At 39.8% G+C, this 18129-nt stretch overlaps 1 protein-coding gene across 1 annotated transcript in view; it reads left to right on the top strand.

Moving 5' to 3' along the window:
* Positions 1-18129, top strand: part of LOC110837680 (fucose mutarotase) — a 220189-nt gene that overhangs the window by 77650 nt on the left and 124410 nt on the right. The window lies entirely within an intron of this gene.

Raw genomic sequence — 18129 nt, 5'->3', positions numbered from 1 at the left:
CAGACTGAGGGTATGATTACGTTCTATTTGATCGGGGCTGTCACACACCTCGGGGGGGGGGGGGGGGGGTGATTGGTAGAGGAGGAATACCGACCCTGCTCCAGTGTTAACTTCGTCAATGATGAATCTTACTTGAAATCGCCCAGGATTTTTAACCAGAGCTGTAGCACAAAATACAGAATTATTTGGAGTACACTAACGTTCCAAATGAGTTCTTTACCTCTCACAACGGACGATGAAGAAGGGAATAGCAAATGCCCTTAACGGCATTGTGAAATGTGGACTAGGGTCATTGTAACGACGTCAAGACAGACACCAAATAATTTGGTATTAGTGCAGAAATGAAATATTTCAGAACCTGTTTTCACTGGCAACATTGAGGGCGAAAATCATGGGAGTACAATGTGACCCAGAAAGATGCAAACACATTATAATAAGGCGTAAAAATCTTGTGTGTATACATATTTTTGGGACATTGTGTACATAACGAAAATATATATATATATTTTTTTTTGTGTGTGTGTGTGTGTGTGTAGTAAGCCCAAACATTTCACAGTTCTTGTATTTAGTCTTCAAGAAATTTTCAGAGATCTTGCCTCAGGTTATTGTACTGGGCAGTGTGCTAACGCATTGTGAAGGGCGAGCCTTTCTGAGATATTTCATCCGCCTGGAAGCATGCAATGTGGCACGCACACGTGGGACCTCTTCGTGACACTGACAGCAAAGCAGAGAACTTTTCCTTTACGTTCCTGACCCAGGCAGTGTTCCTGATTGAATTTATTGAAGATACACGTCATGACCATGTTCACAAGAGCGGGCATAGCATTTGCATGTGCTACGGGTTGCAGAAATTAAATCGGTAAACACATTACTCGGTGCGTAAATAAGACAGTGTTAACACGTGCAGATAACAGTAGACCAAGGTCATTCTGTAATAATAATAAGGTTATTGTCAGGCTTTAAGCTAGGGACAAGTGTGTGATTTCGAGGTTTTCGCGGCGACCAAACTCAGTAAAAAGAAATTTGGGGCAGTCAGGCGCGCCAATGGTTACACGAGGCGACAAAACGTTTATTGAACCGTCTCGGGCTGATTTCCCGAGAAGATTTTATTTAGGGACAAATAAACTACAGCCCGCGGATCCCAAAATATTCCGTCATGCCCGTGGTCGTACCGATATATTAATAAAGCTGTTTATTTATTTATTTATTTATTTATTTTAGGCACGCAAATTTCTCTGGGTCGCCGTCCCTTCTAAGTCGCAATGTAGAAGAAATTTCCCAACCCTGGTCAGGGCTGAAACTCTACAATTCTCAAAGTATCGATCGGGAAACCTCTTCCTTTGAAGATCAGCAAAGGCTAACCTTTGTTGAAGTAATGATTTCTTCAATATTCCATAATAGTTTCAACCATTCGCGTTTTCAGTTCTACCACGAATTTATTATTACACGACGCTCCATCGTTCACGTATTTTTTTTGTCGTCGCATGTTTGGAATTTTCCTTGAAATAATACCGACACACTGTTCCTGGTATAGACTTCGTGTGTCTACAAATACGTAGGCCTGCATGAACGACAGTTTGCAAACCTGTAGTCTAAATTTACGTCAGGTCCCTAGAATTAGTTGTGTTTTATTCAGTTTGTAGGGCCTTTGCTGAATATCAAACAACTTCACCTTTGGTCTGCTGTTTGAGTACTAGATTCTTTTCCTTAGTTCATAAGACACGAAATATTATCAGACAGGAAGTAACTGGTGGCTTAGGATAATTAAATAATGAGAAACTTCTTAATTTATCTTCACCAAATTTTATTAGAGTCATAAAATCCAAGGAGGATTGGATGGGCGGGGTATGTAGAACACATGGGTGCGATGGTAAATTCATACAAAATTTTGATAGGTGATCCTGAAGTGTGGAGATCACTTAGGATAATATTAAAATAGATCTTGAAGAAACAGGGTGGGAGAGATTGAGCTGGATTCATCTGCTTCTTGATAATGCTCAGTGGCAGGCTGTCGTGAACACTGTAATGAACAGTCAGGTTATATAAAAGGCGGCTATAGTGTTTTTCCCAATCACTTAAAAGATTTTTTATGAAATATCTCATGAACCATTCGAGAGTGCCAGAGTTTCGATCTGTTGTCTGGTAAAACCATGGCAGCCGAGCGAACTGCTGAGCTGGGAGATTTTCTTACTCTTACATTATCTTTCATAATTAAATCATCCTAAGATGTATTCATTAAGTAACGTTGTGCTACTTAATAGGCCTACTTCTCGTAGTTAAATTTGTTTGAAGTCGGAAACATTTTAGATGCCAGATGATGCTTCGAGCGTTTTATGTAGTGCCTTTGGACTGCTCGGCCCGCCCAATTATCGCTCGAACGAGGGACACGGGCACATGACCGAGATATTCGGTCACCAAGGCTAGGTAGTAAGATGATGATTGTTTTTTGTTTGGACAGGCAGGATGCCAGTTGGGTGGCCGATCATACGATTGGTAAGGCGCAGCTGGGTGGTCTGTCGCACGCTGAATGCTAGTGGATCTGCTTGCCACTGGACCACAGCTGTAGTTTTTTTTTTTTATCATTTCTTGCGACGACAAACCTTTGCCACAAGTTCATACTCGCTTCCCGTCTTTATGGAACCCGAAATTTTTATTACCGTGTTTACACACGCTCATTGCTAAAACCTATCCACAGTCGCATGAACTCTTTATTTTAATATATTTTTTAATATTATCCTTCCACCAATTTCTCTTTCTTCTCCCAGGTGATCTCTTTCCTCTAGGTTTTCTGACTAAAATTCTGGTTGCTTTTATCTAACATGCTTTCTACATGTCTAACCCATCTCACATCGTCCTCAATATTAGATTTTCTCCAACTGGTCTCACAGTGTCGTTTTCTGTTCTTTTTTTGCGTACAATTCTTCTCGCCTTGCAGTAACTGTTCGATAATTGCAGTGTATGTTAATGTGTAGTCGTAGCCTGTATTGGTTATAGGGCGGAAAACAGGTCCACCATGATCACCGGACTTCATTCCAGTAGATTCTTATATGAGGGTCATTTGAAGGCGGTAGAAGTGAATTGTTGAAAGGACTCGTGGAGCATTTTGAATGTCGGGAAATCTTCAGCCCAAACTTTAGCAGCTAATTTGATGCAAACAGGTACAATATTCGGACCTAAGACAGAGAAAGTAGCAAGCGAGTGGAGAACATTATTTTTTGAAGAACTTAATAATTTGTGCTCGCCTCACTGAACGTTGTAAAATTTATAAGCTCGAGGAACATGAGATGAAGTGACGTGTCACAAACTAATAGGACTTAAGAAATGACCACAAAATTTTAGCCGGAAAGACAAAAAGAAAAAAGAATGTTTTGAAGACTTAGTTTAGATGGGAATATAATATTAAAATAGATCTTAAAAAGAAAGATTTTTTAAGTATGTGGGCTGAATTAATTTGGCTAAGTTCTGGGACTGTTAGCGGGGTCTTGTGAACATAGTAAATAGTTTTTTGGTACCAGAAAAATAAATCATGGGAATCGTTAGCTTCTCAGAACAAAAAGACTTGCTCAGTAGATTATAACGTGAAATTACGCGGGTGACGGTGGATGTAGGCTTCACTGTGCTGCAGTCTGTAGCCATGGCAACTCCCTGTTTCAATACATCACCGGATTAAGAACACAAAGCTTTAGTAGTCTATTGTGCCAGCCACACCACAACCAAAACGCAAAGTAGATAATGTTCCGTCATTGTGCTCTACCGAATATTTACTCGTCTGCTGTCAGGCTTCCACTGTTTACAGTAACCTGTCCAACTGCATTCCAACACCGTTTTGTAGTCTGCGGGTCTGAGGTTTCTTGCGCGGGACTGGTTATGCCCGGGGCCAAAAGAAGCCAACGATGAACCAAAACTGCACAACACTGGGGCCCGTCTGACGTTAACTGCGTTGTTCATGAGTGTAATGTCATAGAAATTTAACGTTTCGTAGGCGCTTACTGCCGCCATCATCAGGACGATAATCGGGTCGGACTGTGTATTTGTGGCACTGGGCCTTTAGCGGACCATTTGTCTATCCGCCAGATGGTGTATGGGTCAATATGAAGCAGCGGTGGAATGACATTAACAAGGAAAAACCGAAGGTCTCAGAAAAGAACTTGATTCATTCGTTATATTGTCCACAACGAGTCTCAGATATAATGTATTAGCGTTTGATGCAATAATATATTCTGTATTCTGCCCAGATACATTCTGTACACGTCATAATTTAAGCTAACGACCAATACGCAAACGACGTTTCGACAGTTATTATTCATATCGCCAATTTGTGTTCGCAAATTTTGAGACAGAGCTACTTATTTAGTGCAGAAACATTAATTCTTAAGAATAAACTGAAGTACTCAAAATATCTGTGGCGTAAGCAGTCTCACTAAACTAGTATTATATATCTTTCGGGGGGGGGGGGGGGGGGGTAAATTTTAAATAGGCAGTTAAATACATTTTCTTCCGCATTGCCTCCTATTGATTTTTAATGCACGTAATTAAGTAATCAACTAAGTCTGTGAGCTAGTCAATGATTTTCCAGCCTTTTATGGAACCAAGATATTCATTACCGTGTTCACAACTGAAATTAATGCGTATTTCTAGTATCTTCCATTTGTGGAGATCTCGTCACAATTAATTTGACATTTCAGATGCATATCTGATTGATTATCAACAGTCTGTCCCTGAAACAACACAATAGTGCATAAGTTAAGTAAGAAAACAATAGTTTACGTATGCAATGATGCAGTTGAAATGAAATAGAAAGGCTGTCAGAAAATTATGTAAGTCTTACTAAAGAATTTCCCTATAAATTCACTAGACCGGTTTTCTTATTTCAATGATAATATATTCGCCTTGAAGGAATTAATTTCCTCATCTCCGTACTTGATTGTAAATTTACTATACAGGGTGTTTCAAAAGGTTAGGGCCAAACTGAAGGAGCGTATAGAGGGACTCGGAGAGAACAACTTTCGAATAGGAATCCACGTCCTCCGAAGTTATCCTGAGTTAGTCGAGGCTATTGAAGGTGGGGAAGTCTGATAACGTATCGCTGAAATAATCGTATTTTGCTATTCTCCTACTAGCTTAATTTTGAATCACACGTATCACATCAGATTCTACAGAAGCCCCTCGGTTGTTTATTTCAGCGTTATGTTATCAATGACCTCGACTGACTCACCCTGTATATGTGGTGTTGACGCGCAAAGCAGTAATTCTCCATGGATCATCTGTGATGCTTGGCCCTAGTTGTTTCAAAATAAAGGTAACCATATTCTTTAAACAATAAATTTAAGGACTGCTACATGGAACAAAGCCGTTCTTGAAAACCTGACAGTCGCTCAGCCAGTCAATAATTTTCCCCGTGTTATGTGGGAACCCAAATTTTCATTGCCGTGTTAACAATAACGTCTCATCAGAGTCTACTTCGATTCACTCGAATCCAGTCTAAATTTTGAAATTATATTTATTTTAAGATATTTTAATATTATCCCGTAACCTGCGTGTAGATCTCACGTTTCCTGTCTTCCTACTAAGAAATGTAGGTAGACCTATTTCTCGCCTTTCTCCATGAGCATTTCATGTACGTAACGAGTAATGAGAAGTTTTACTGATATTTGTATACATATTTCAATTTTGATTAAAATCGGACACTTAATTGCAAATTTTGCGCGCCGATGTGAGTGGGCAAGTGATGATGACCTCTTGGACTCCACCAGGGCGCATACAGTGAGGAAACCCTTCAGTATCGACCATGTCACCGATGCTCTGATCATTCTAACAATAGCAGGTCTCACCACAAGATGGCCTTGGTTTCAATCCCGTATAATGTATAGGTTATGGTGAACGAAGACAGATGCCGCCATGTAAGCTGTTACTTATTTTCAGTTGACACAGACAGGACCTTTGAAACGCCGGTTAAATGTTAATCTTTGGTGATTTCGGAAACCGGCGAAGACCCTAAAAATTTATGAACCGAATAACATAAAAGATGATTTGCTGAATTATGTGACAGTTTACCATTTCCTGTTTTTGTTGTTGTTGTTGTTAACTTGGGTCAGATGAAACCTCCAAGCCACATGTGAATAAACAAATACGCAAGATTCCTTCACATGTGCAAGCCTTAACTTTACTGTAATGGGAATTCTCATTAGCTGACGTCATTTCCGTACTGCGTGTGTTTGTCAAGGGCGATAGTCGCCCTGATTATGGAGGCAGTGGGGGTCCTCTCAAACATTGATCGATTTTTACCAGATTGAACGAAAGACAGCCATTTTCAGAAACAGAGGATAATACTGAATGACTCTTTTGAAAATATGACGTAAAGATAGATTGATCTGACGTAGGACAAGGTGTTGAACATTTAGATTACTTGATTAAAAAGCGTACATTTTAGTAAAATATTAAATACTTATGAACATTCTTAAATAAGGTTATTGACCATAAGGTCAGTTAGTGACACACGGAATGTACGTCTGTTTACAGGTACACGGTAAAGCGTGTTATTGGTCAGATTCCGTTCAGAGTCCGTGTTTATTTTTATGGAAGTGTAAAAGTGTTTTAAAATCGTCATATGCCAGTTTAATCCATTTCAGCACCCCAACAGTTTTCTGTTCGAGACCAATTTTTTATTTTTTCACAGTTCAGATCGTTCAATAAGTCTGTCTAAGACATTGCTCGATTAGACGTACGTTTTCGGCCACAGTTTCGTCAGCCCAAGCTGAGGACGAGCCCGTCTGACCTCCCGCGGGCCTTTGTTCCGTGTTTTCGCAGTTGCCCTCTGCACCAGGAGGCCGTCTCCGTCCTCAGTCCTAGAAGGCGCAATGTCGTGGTGACAAAGGGCAAACTTAACGTGGATATTTTCTGGTTGTAAGTTACCGCCCTAAATATTTCTCGCTGACACACAACCACTCACGTCAGACAGGGCTGCTTTTGTGTGAGTCTCGTGGATATATGATTTTTGTTTTTCGGGAATTTCTGCTCCAAAGTTTACAAACGAAGACTTCCGGTTTGGTTGTTGATGGTGGATCAGCCACCCACCTGTGGAGCGCCGGTCAAGAACTTTGATTTGTTGAAGGCTATGCCGCCTGTACACGACGTACCACTCCCAGCGAAGGTCTTGGAATGTTTCCGCATAGGCGAGATTCTAATCGCTGATTAGAATCTCTTCCATTAGCTTAGTCACATATTCTAAGAAAAAGTGTGAATTTCCCTCCCAACCCCCAGAAAACAAGAGCTGATATGCAGTCTAAAATATGGACAAAGATCGGATAATTAGGATTTGCTTGAGTATCTCTATTTCTTTCTAGTAAACCCAGGTTTCATTACGTAGGATTTGAGGTTTTTTTGGCGGTGAGTCTGAAGATGGATGTCCTCTGGGTTGTAACGCCGTATAGTCTGGTAGATGCTTACCAGAGTTTCAGAGGTCGCCCTGATGATGGAGGCAGCAAAGACTTGTGAAACGTCGGCAAACTTGTGCCAGGCTTCCAAAAGACAGCCATCTTATAATTTCATTACGTATTTCTGTAGAGCTTAACCTAACAAAGGCTCACGAGAAAGATTTTCCAGCCAATGGGCTTTCCTTGTTCAAGAAGGGTGGTTATTTGCAAGCTCCGACATGTGAAAGACCACCGAAGTTTTGGAAATTTTGGGTTTATTCATTTGAAGATGAAGTCATCATGCCCCCTTTGTTGATCTTTTGAGTGCCAGCGGACCCCCTGGTGACACGCTACCTGCAGAAACGGCTCTGTATGGCATTGCGACAAACCCGCGACTCTCATCTCTTGAAGGAGGGCGCCAGACGGAAAGACAAACCTCCAACAAGTTCATTCATGAAGAAATGAGTGGAAGATGTTTTGTTCTGGGACGTATGATCAAAATTATGAGTCCATTTGTACGTCAGGTCATCTTTATTTTTATTAGGAACAAGACTGGAAGAGACGTGTAATATTATAGTCTATTTACATAGAAATAAAAACATTTTTAAGTTGATACAACAAAGCACATGTTGCTTGAAATAAATGTGAGGCGGATTCAGGGCTGTATGTAGAAAACTCATCTGAATATATGACCGACCGGTTGCTTGCAGCTCCTTAAAATGTACTCGAACAATTTCGTTCTTTTAACTGCTTGTAAGAAAATATAAAAGCGAAATAATTTTAAAATGTTTGTTCGTGATCTCGTTTTCTGCGAGACCAATTGAGAAACTACGACTTTCTTAGTGTTTGTCGAAGGGCGTGTGGGCCCCAGAACCGACCGGTCTCCTACTGGGGATCAGGCCCCAATTGTCAAGACAGTAATAGTCACTGAATGAGCTACCCCGGTTCATAAGGTAGTATATTTGCGTCATATTGTGAATTAGGTTAATATTTTAATATTTTCCGTCAAATCACAATTTTAATAAGATAATAAAATATAAAATATTTAAAATATCATTTCACGTTCCGCATCGAATGATCGATTTACAAATTGGAACGTCTCTTACGACATGTTTCGGTTATATTTAACCGTCCTCAGGTATAAATTAGATTGGTAAAATTTAAAACTCGAATTACAATCATTTACAATGTTATGCAGTTTATTGAAATGTTCTTATCAGATTACTCTTATATATTAGAAACGAAGGTATTGTTTTTTATATGGCGTGGTTCATCTGATGTTCAATATTAGTCTGTAAAGCAATGATTTAAATAAATAAAACATTAATAAATATGGAATAATAAGGTGCCATATCAAATATACTAAAACATTTTAAGATCTTAGTTTTTCATTTCGGTTTCGAAGTGAGACGCCGATTATAATCAGATCCGAATAATTCTGCGTTGGTCAGTGCCACTCTTTAGTGCTGTTAGCGCATGTCACAGAATAAATGTTCTTGCATTAAACAAATGACGAACAAGTACCGTATTCTTTATAGCTTCTTCGCTGCATTTTACGATGTGTTTAGCAGCCAGCGAACTCTGCTGGCAAAATCTGTTTGCAGACAGCAGGAGTGTACATGTACGTCTTCATGTTTCTGCACATTCCAGTAAGCTGCTTACGTATAAGTGTTTGGAAATAGGGTTTGATATTAACCATTTAAAGACCATTGGTAACTATATATACCACCTCTTTTAACCTTCACTAATTCTGCATTTTAACCACGCAGTGTGTATCCGTGTCATGATATTTCAGTACAAACAGCGATTATTTCCTTAAACAGCGTTAAGAAGTTGATTTCTGTAATGGTGAAGTGTAGTGTTTTCTTCGCGGTACGGACTGGATTGTTATTATATTAGCCTATAATTTAGATGATCTTCGTGTTTGGCTCTTGCGAATACGAGGCTAAGCATTCAGACCCTGTGTTCCATAAAAGACAGGACAAGCCCTTATCAGCTGAGAGACTGTCAGCTCCACGCGGTTGGTCGAACGTACGAGAAGTTCGTACTTGTTCTTAGAGCATGTAAGAAAGGTGTTTCGTAAAATTAGTATCTGATGTTTCATGTGTTTCGTAAATAATAATAAAAAAAGAACAAATCTGTCACATCCGCTGAGTTATAATAACAAATAATGAGAACTGCAGTTTGACTACGTGACTGTGAATGTTTAAAGAAACTGCCAGCGTCGTAAAGTGTGGGCGTTGTCTCTGTAATAACATGGACAGGTTATTGCAGCAAACTTTGAACTTTTCTATGATCTATAGTTTTCAGCGGGGGTTTCCAGAACCCCAGTTTGCATCAAACTACGGCTGTAAGACCAAATTCCAACTTCTAAGGTCTCTACGATTCATACACCAATCTTCCATTGAGTCTATGGTGGACTTGTAGCAAATACCTGCTATGAAAATTTCATAAATAATAATAATAGACTATATTGGTCAGCGTTGTCCTCAACTATCGCCCTTGGAACAGTGTCATAGTTGAGAAGCAGATAGTCTCTTAGATTCTTTGTGTAAACTGCAGTTATGTCCTTAAACAGTTGAGGTAGAGATTAATTTTTTTTAGGCTGTTATTTAAACGAGGTCGTAAGGATCGAGAGATAAACTGTAACAGAGAAAATTAGCCTGTCGAGGCTTGAAACATGTTGTAATAATATTTGGATAAATTCTGTGTGGAAAGAAAAATGAAAGTCTTGCTCTGACGTCATTAAAAACTTTCTGTGGTGTTGATATAAAAAAAAAAGCATTTGTGTTTATAAGATCAGAACAGAAACATGTGACCACATGCCAGTTCTAACCGTCGGGGCAGATTTGAAAGAGAGACAAGGATAACTTTTGTGCCCCGTTAATAATTGTATTGGAAAATAAATGTGTTCTCTATGACGGTAGAAACACAGTTGTATACATCCTGTTACAAATTAATTAATCGTAATGAATCTTAGAGAAATGATTTTTAACTGTGTTCGAGTGACGTAATATGTCGCGTTTGTTGAGACGCGTCTAATACTGCAGGCTTCTAAATCGATTTTATGCCCGAAAATGTCAAATTTTATTACCGTAATAAATAAAGTAGAATATTCGTTTTACCTAGTCTGTGTGTGTGTGACGCAGTAAATTTTCCCATCAAACTTTGTATTTGCTTTGCCGAATTCTAAGGGGCTTAGCCCCCATGCGGAGAATGTCAGGTACTGGTAGCATGTGAGTAGGCGGCCAGGCGCCATTCAGAGACAGGGTATTTTGTGTGAAGGCTTCCTAAAAGTAATGACAGCTTTGTGAATGAATGTTTCATGAATGAACTCCATGTCATAAAATACCTTGCCTCTACCTTACCTTAACAGCGGGTGCTGACTGTCATAATGATCATCTCGATGAAGACAAGTATCTGCTTTTCCCTGCATCTCGTGCCAACGAGTTGGTTTCCGAGGTTCTACGCGGCTCAGCATCCCTGAAGACGGCCATCTTAGAACTCACCGCCGTGAACACCACAAATCCTATAACGTATCGTGACTTACCGGCAATTTACAATCCTTCTGGGACTTTACTGTCATGTAATACATACTCCACAATCTTAAAAAAGTGACTTCTACTCCGAAAGGATCCACAATAAATATCTCGATGCGGGGGGGGGGGGGAAGGGTCCTTGCCCCTGACGGGAATCGAACTCTGATATTTTGCCCCGGAACCTGGTCACTGTGCTGATTAATAATCTCGATATTATTATTATTATTATTATTATTTATTTATTTAGTGTTCTGTCTGACGACAGGTCCATATGAACAGGATCCTTCCATCCTTTTCTCGGACTGGGACCTGTTCATATACGTTCTTGGCAGATGATCCAGAAGTGGTTTGCCATTGCCTTCGTCTGTGTGTGAATGGAGTAATTGTTGGGATGCCACGGAGGAAAACTCCGCGTTGCCTAGACCACGGCCTTGCCCAACACAAGTTATAAATTCGGGCACCGCCGGGAATCGAACCCGAGACCCCAGGATTACAAGGCCAGCGTTCTAACCGCTAGATATAGGAAATTGTAAGTCTGGCTGCATCATGTATTATATGGTGCCATATATATATATATATATATATATATATATATATACATACGTATGTAAAGTATACATAAACTCATGAATGTATTCTGTTGGTGCAATCAGTGATGAAATCCTTGACCAACATAATAAAGAGATGAGGTTGAGAAGACGATTTGAACAAATATTTGTTCAGAATTTTTTTTTTTTTTTTTTTTTAATTACCTAGTTACAAACCTTATGACCTGATGCCAGTCTGTAAAAATATTCTTTTGAAAAACTTCTATAAGCTTGAAGCAAAGCAGAATACAAAGGTTTTTGTCGTCGTAAAATATAATGCAAACGTATTAAAATTCATAATATTAACATTTTCTGACCTTGTCCATATTTGTGTCTTACCTACGAGTAAAGTGTACATAAATTCACGAAGTGTTTCAAGTCACCATACCGTCCGTCCTATCGTAAAAATTAATTGTATCACTAAAACATTACCAGCGTAGCCCATAAATTTGCATTACTTTTAGCCACAATATAATTATATGATACCAAACTTCGTAGCGGTAATCGCCCTGACGATGGAGGCAGCAAGTACACCTAAAACGTTTGGTAAACTTCTGTCAGTGTACAACAACCCTGAAGTCATCCATCTTTTTTTTAAAAAAAGTATAATTTAAAACACGCCGTTACGCGATATTATTTAATTGCAAAATTTTACAGTAAGTTCGTAAGCCCGTCCGCCTATCACACTGTCTTCTTCTTATAACGCGGACAGATTCGTGTTGATTTCTCACAGATGTGTTAACAAACACTTTTATTCTGACTGTCGTAAGATAGACCATTTCCGACAACAGAAGACTGCGTTACAAAGCTTCGTGTATCATGCGCATTCGAGATTCAAGTGTTATTGAGTCCGGGTCTCCAAATATTTGTATATCCTCCAACTTGAAGCCTGGGCAGGGGACAGTGCTGCCGCCTAGCCGAGAATTCCTCTGAAAGTGTTAAACAATTTCCCTTGTTCTTCAGCTCAAGGTTAAAAAGTGAGGAACATTTCATGTCTTGTATCTTAAAGTGGCCTGTAGTTGAGTTATATTCAAACATTTATACCTGACGCCTGAAATACACTCATCCACTTAGTACACTAATCTTCGGTAGATGAGAGGTCCTCATCGTAAAATAATGGATTCGAACCTGTCGTATTTATAGGATATAAAGATGGATTTTGATTTAACTCTTCTGTCTGTAGTTTTACGGGAGGAATTGCTGTGTTAGGCTGTTCTCAGTCGGCTGAATAATAATTAATAAACAGCCCAAGAAATGTGGTTTCTTTGTGAACTACGTTACGTCTTGTTTTAATAGGAGAATTTTTATGATTGTTTGTCTGTGTTACGTAAGCTGTTATAACTGTTTCGATGGTAACACACTTAAGGTTTTTTTTTTCATTTTATGGAATGGGCGTGTGGTATGTTTGAATTATAACCGTTACCATGGCAAAGCTCATAAGAGATTCGCGGTCTTATGATCTCCGTTACTGACCGTAAAACTTTGTCCGGCTAACAATTGTCATGACCCACAGTGTTTCTTAGTGCGTGTAGAAGGACAGACTGCAAGGAACACATGTGGAAACTCTGTGTACTCCTGTCAGGACTGCAGCTTTTTAATCGTGTTTATCTTGTAGATCGTCTATGGAAAAGAATCCATAACATTTCCAAATACAGCTGAGTTAAGAGAAATCACGCTTCTTAAAACTAAAGAGTCTTTGCGCGTTTTACAACACATATTTGCGTAAAGATGGTTTTCCAGCCTGAGTAGGGGGGCGAAGGCACCTATATTTGGCAGTGCATATAAGTGTGAACAAATATTTTCTAAAATAAAGCTTAAGAAATCCACGACTCGATTGGTTTTGACTGCCACATACCTTAAAGTAGGGCCTAGTGCGTCGGAAACTGAACCCAAATTAGAAATCCTTGTCAAACAAACAAAGCCACTGATTTCTCACTAAACATCTTTCCAAATTCGATTTTTTTTTTTCGAATGTCATCGATTGTTGCGTCCACCTAGAGAATTTTTGCACGTTTTATAGCAGATCATTACATTTCATTGTAACTGATGTATGGTCCATTGTCGTCTACCACGGCTTATTTGTCAGCGTATTCCTCGTTTATTATTATTGTTATTGTTGTTGTTATTGTTTCTGTTTTATTTTTTAATTTAAAATAAACAGGATTTTTTTCATCCTTTTATAAAAACTGGAACAGAGCGCTCCTTTCGGAGCTCCTCGGGGGGTTGGTCAAGTTTTTAAAACGCAACCAAGTAAGAAACTAAACCCCCCCCGAATGGGGGGTTGGTTGCGTTTTAAAATCTTGAGTAAGAAACTAAACCAACCCCTCCTTCGGGGGGGTTGGTCAAGTGTATTACTCAAGTCATTTGTCAAGTCATTTGTTTACTCGGCATTGTTGTGTTGGTACAACAATGCCGAGTAAACAAATATAACGTAACATCGTTTGATGACGTCATTTTTTGATAGACGACAAATCACGAATTTTTATAGTAGAAGATCATTCTGTTTGTGTAACCTTTTATTTAATTCTCTACTGTTTTAATTAAAATTAAAACCAGATACAGGCCAGTTCTCCATGTTACAACAATAACAGTTCGGGACATTCTACAAACCATAAAATAAATTCGTTAGTTAGGTAATAATTTCGACGTGGGTTTTGAGTACGTAGAACATCTCGTGACGCTGGAAAGTGGTTGTTATCAGTGTAATTGAAGCTGATGACCTCAGTGTATTTGGTTTGGTGTGCCAGAATCGACGATGACTGGCATCGGGCGAGCAGGCCTGTGCAAACATCGTCACCTGCAGCAGACACGGGCCGCGTTCCGCGAAAGAACCGCGTAGTTCCCGTGAACCGACAGCCATTTCTTTGAACGAGAGATCGCGTCATGCCACAAGCGCCTTTCTAAGTATGCGATGCGTGTATTTTGCACTTTCAGTCATACACCAAGTCCGAAACAGTTCTGAGACCTCTCTCTCTGGGGATAAGGGGTCGGAGCTTGAAGCTAACCCAATTCTAAAGGATTCTGACGACGGTAGTTTATTTTTTCCATCGTTCAATTATTATTATTATAATTGCACGATTTGTATTGTCGAATGACAGAGGCTTGGTATTTCTAAGGGACTCAACAGAGTAGGTACCTCTCACCTGAAGACGGAGGCAGAACCAGCCTCCGAAACGTCGTGATTTTAAAAACAGACGATGGAAAAAATTCCTGACAACGAATAATTTGAAGCTAACCGCTACCTCCATTTCCAATTACTTTCTCATGGAGTAGTTCTTAATTAAGCCCAAGGGAAGGCACTAACTTTTTAATTATCATAATTATCTCATTGTTATTATAGCGCAATTAACTTGAGGTCGACAAAGTAATCGCATAATGTTGAACGATAATGTGACAGCGTTAATATATATGTTCTGAGAAAATTGTGCATAAAATGAACTGTTTTCTATTTTCTGGCGTATTTTGGATATTGGGGGGTCGACATTTGGTGAAATTCTTGAATTTTGATTAATATTTTAATATTTTCCGTCAAATCACAATTTTAATAAGATAATCAAATGTAAAATATTTAAAATATCATTTCAAGTTCCACATCGAATGAATCGATTTACAAATTGGAACGTCTCTTACGACATGTTTCGGTTATATTTAACCGTCCTCAGGTATAAAATTAGATTGGTAAAATTTAAAACTCGAATTACAATCATTTACAATGTTATGCAGTTTATTGAAATGTTCTTATCAGATTACTCTTATATATTAGAACGAAGGTATTGTTTTTTATATATGGCGTGGTTCATCTGATGTTGAATTTTGATGTTAAAACATGAGTGGGGGGGGGGGAGATAAGTAGGGTGAAATTTTTATATGGATATTAGGAGGGGAGAATGAAAGACGTGAAATTTGGGTAGGAACTCAGAATTTCGCCAATTCAGGTACGCTGTTTACTCTAAGAATTATGCAAAACCCTCAGATAAACACGTAGTTGCCTGCTACCTCCCTTTGGTTTTCACTTTTCCCTCGTCCCTCGCTTTTCAGGTCTTCGCTCGTAATATTTTGTGCAACAGAAATCAAGTACGAATTCCCTTCCTGCCTTCTTCAGGGGGCCGTCAATTTAGTTAGGGCTTGCAAAGTCTCAGTGGTGGTATAACACTTGTTGAGAGGCGACGCCCATCAAAATGGCACAACATTGATTCTCCGTGCAATACTGACGTAAGCGATTAAAGCTCTGGTCACAACCCTGGCTTTGAGCTTTGCCTGCGAGTGGCTTCTGGGATGTAGTCTGGTAGAAACCGGCCGACGTTTCGAAGGAACTTACTGCCTCCATCAGCAACAACGAACAGATCTTTGTAATGGTGCAATGTAGTGTTTTCTTTGCGGTACTGAATGAATTCTTTAAATATTATTTGGACGAGTTTCGTGCTTCGAAGGGTCGAAGTCATGATATGCGATGAAATGCCTTAGCACTGAGATGATCTACGAAATGCTTGTGACATGCAAATGTCAGCAACACACAAATATGGACCCTTCTTTCACCAACATACATTTACGAATGAGAACAAAGCCATTGGTAAAAATATTCTTCTAAGACAATCCTTAAACACATTCCTGCTTGTTTTTTTTTATGATTCTTTTGTTTATATTCATATATGATGGACAACCCTGCATATACTATTATTTCGTATCGGAAATGACGTCAAAGGGTTTCTATTGACATTGGGGGTGTTACCGTGGGAGTCAGCTGAGTTGCTGTGGGTCTCAGTTAGAGCTCATGGCAGGAACACACGGAATTTAGCTAATATTTGACTTCGTCTCACGAACAACCAGCCTGTGGTGACTGCAGTCGGCCGTCTAACAAAACGAGTTACATTCACAACTGCGCACTATCGACTGTGTAAACCTCTGAGGTGCCAAATCGACAGCAAAAAAGGGAAACCCGTGACGAAGCTACGGACGGACAGACAAGAAAGCGATTGTGTAAGATGGATTGGAAACACCACGCACGTGAGGTCTCGCTGGCCGTTTCCGTGCAGTCAGCAGGAATAAACCGAGGAAAGTCGTGAAAATCTGAAGCAAGATGTTTATCTGGTTCCTAAATAGGACTGCAAATGTGTGACAGAACTGGTGGATACACGCCTGACGTGACGTATACTGCGCTCCAGCGATTTTGGCCGCTGAACTTTTGTGAATTGGAACCTCGGAGCGAGTCACCTACCAGAATTTGCCGCAAGGAATGGTAGCAATCCGCGTAGAGTACACTCCAAATAAAATATCACCACGTTATTTAACACAGGAAAGTCGATTTCACTGAACTACAGAACACTAGAAAATTAACACTGAAGAGAGTATCAGATAATTTTACCTTCTTCCAATTGTTCCACTCCTCACAGACCATCGCTTTCTGACATCACTCGATTCATCACTACCGCTGCTATTGTCCACTCCATTATCTTCAATTATATGTATTAGTGATAAAGCGTGACTAGGCGTGACCTCCTTTGAAAGTGTGACGAGAAGACACCTTAAGTGTTGAAACATAAACAAGATTTTAAAAGCGTGACGTACCGTAACGGGCTGACGAGAAGTGGCTAGGAGTGTCTAAACGTGACGAATATTTCCAAAGCGTGACCAAACGTGACAGTTTGTGACAAAGCGTGACTGGGCGTGACGTACTGTAACGGCGCGACGAATTGTGGCCATAACTGTCAAAACGTCACAAAAATTTTCAAAACGATACCTAACCTAATAAGAACAACTAAACAATCTTAACCTAACCTAACCCAACCTATCCTAACAACGTAACCTGTCGAAACTTCATCTAACTTATTGCAATGTAGCCAAAATTAACCGAACCTCACGTAATATAATGTACGCGTGCCGAAGCGTGACAAAGCGTGACCAGGCGTCATCTACTTTGTCGTCGTGACAAGGGATCACCGTAAGAGTGGAAACGTGACGAAGATTTACAAAGCGTGACCAAACGTGACAAACCGTGCCCAAGCGTGACATAGCGTGACTAGTCGTGGCCTTCTATAATGGCATGACGAGACGTCACCAATTCGTGGAAGATTTGAAAAAGGTGTCTAAGCGTGATAAAGAGTGACAAGGCGTGACGTACTGTAACGGGGTGACAACATGTGACCAGAAGTATCGCAACGTGACGAAGCGTGACAATGCGTGTCGAAGCGTGACTAGGTGAGACGTACTGTAAGGGCGTGACGAATTGTGGCCATAAGTGTTAATACGTCACAAAATTCCTTCCTTCATTGAGTGGTCCGCATACTGGGCACTCCCTACAAGGTCAGCGGCCATAAACGATGGATCCAGTTCTACACTATGGTTATCTACGACAGCACGCATATACAATATACCCCGTGTTTCTGATTATAGCAGTAGCAAGAGGACGTATTAGTGTTGGTACTCTTGCTTCGTATTTAGGACGTTTCGGGTTCAGATCTGTGTCCAAGGTAGTTTCTTTGCGGGTTTCCTAAGCTCTTTCAGGAAAATTCTTTGATAGCATATAAAATTATGCCATGAACGATTTGTTATCATCAGGCCGCAATTACACGTTGTGTAACTCAAGTATCACAT

This window comes from Zootermopsis nevadensis, unplaced genomic scaffold (genome assembly GCF_977971745.1).
Source record: "Zootermopsis nevadensis isolate Lab colony 2312 unplaced genomic scaffold, Znev_1.0 Znev_ptg000008l, whole genome shotgun sequence".
In the NCBI taxonomy this organism is placed as follows: Eukaryota; Metazoa; Arthropoda; class Insecta; order Blattodea; family Termopsidae; genus Zootermopsis; species Zootermopsis nevadensis.
The sequence above is the reverse complement of the archived record's forward strand: the minus strand, read 5'-3'. Positions and strand labels throughout refer to the sequence as shown.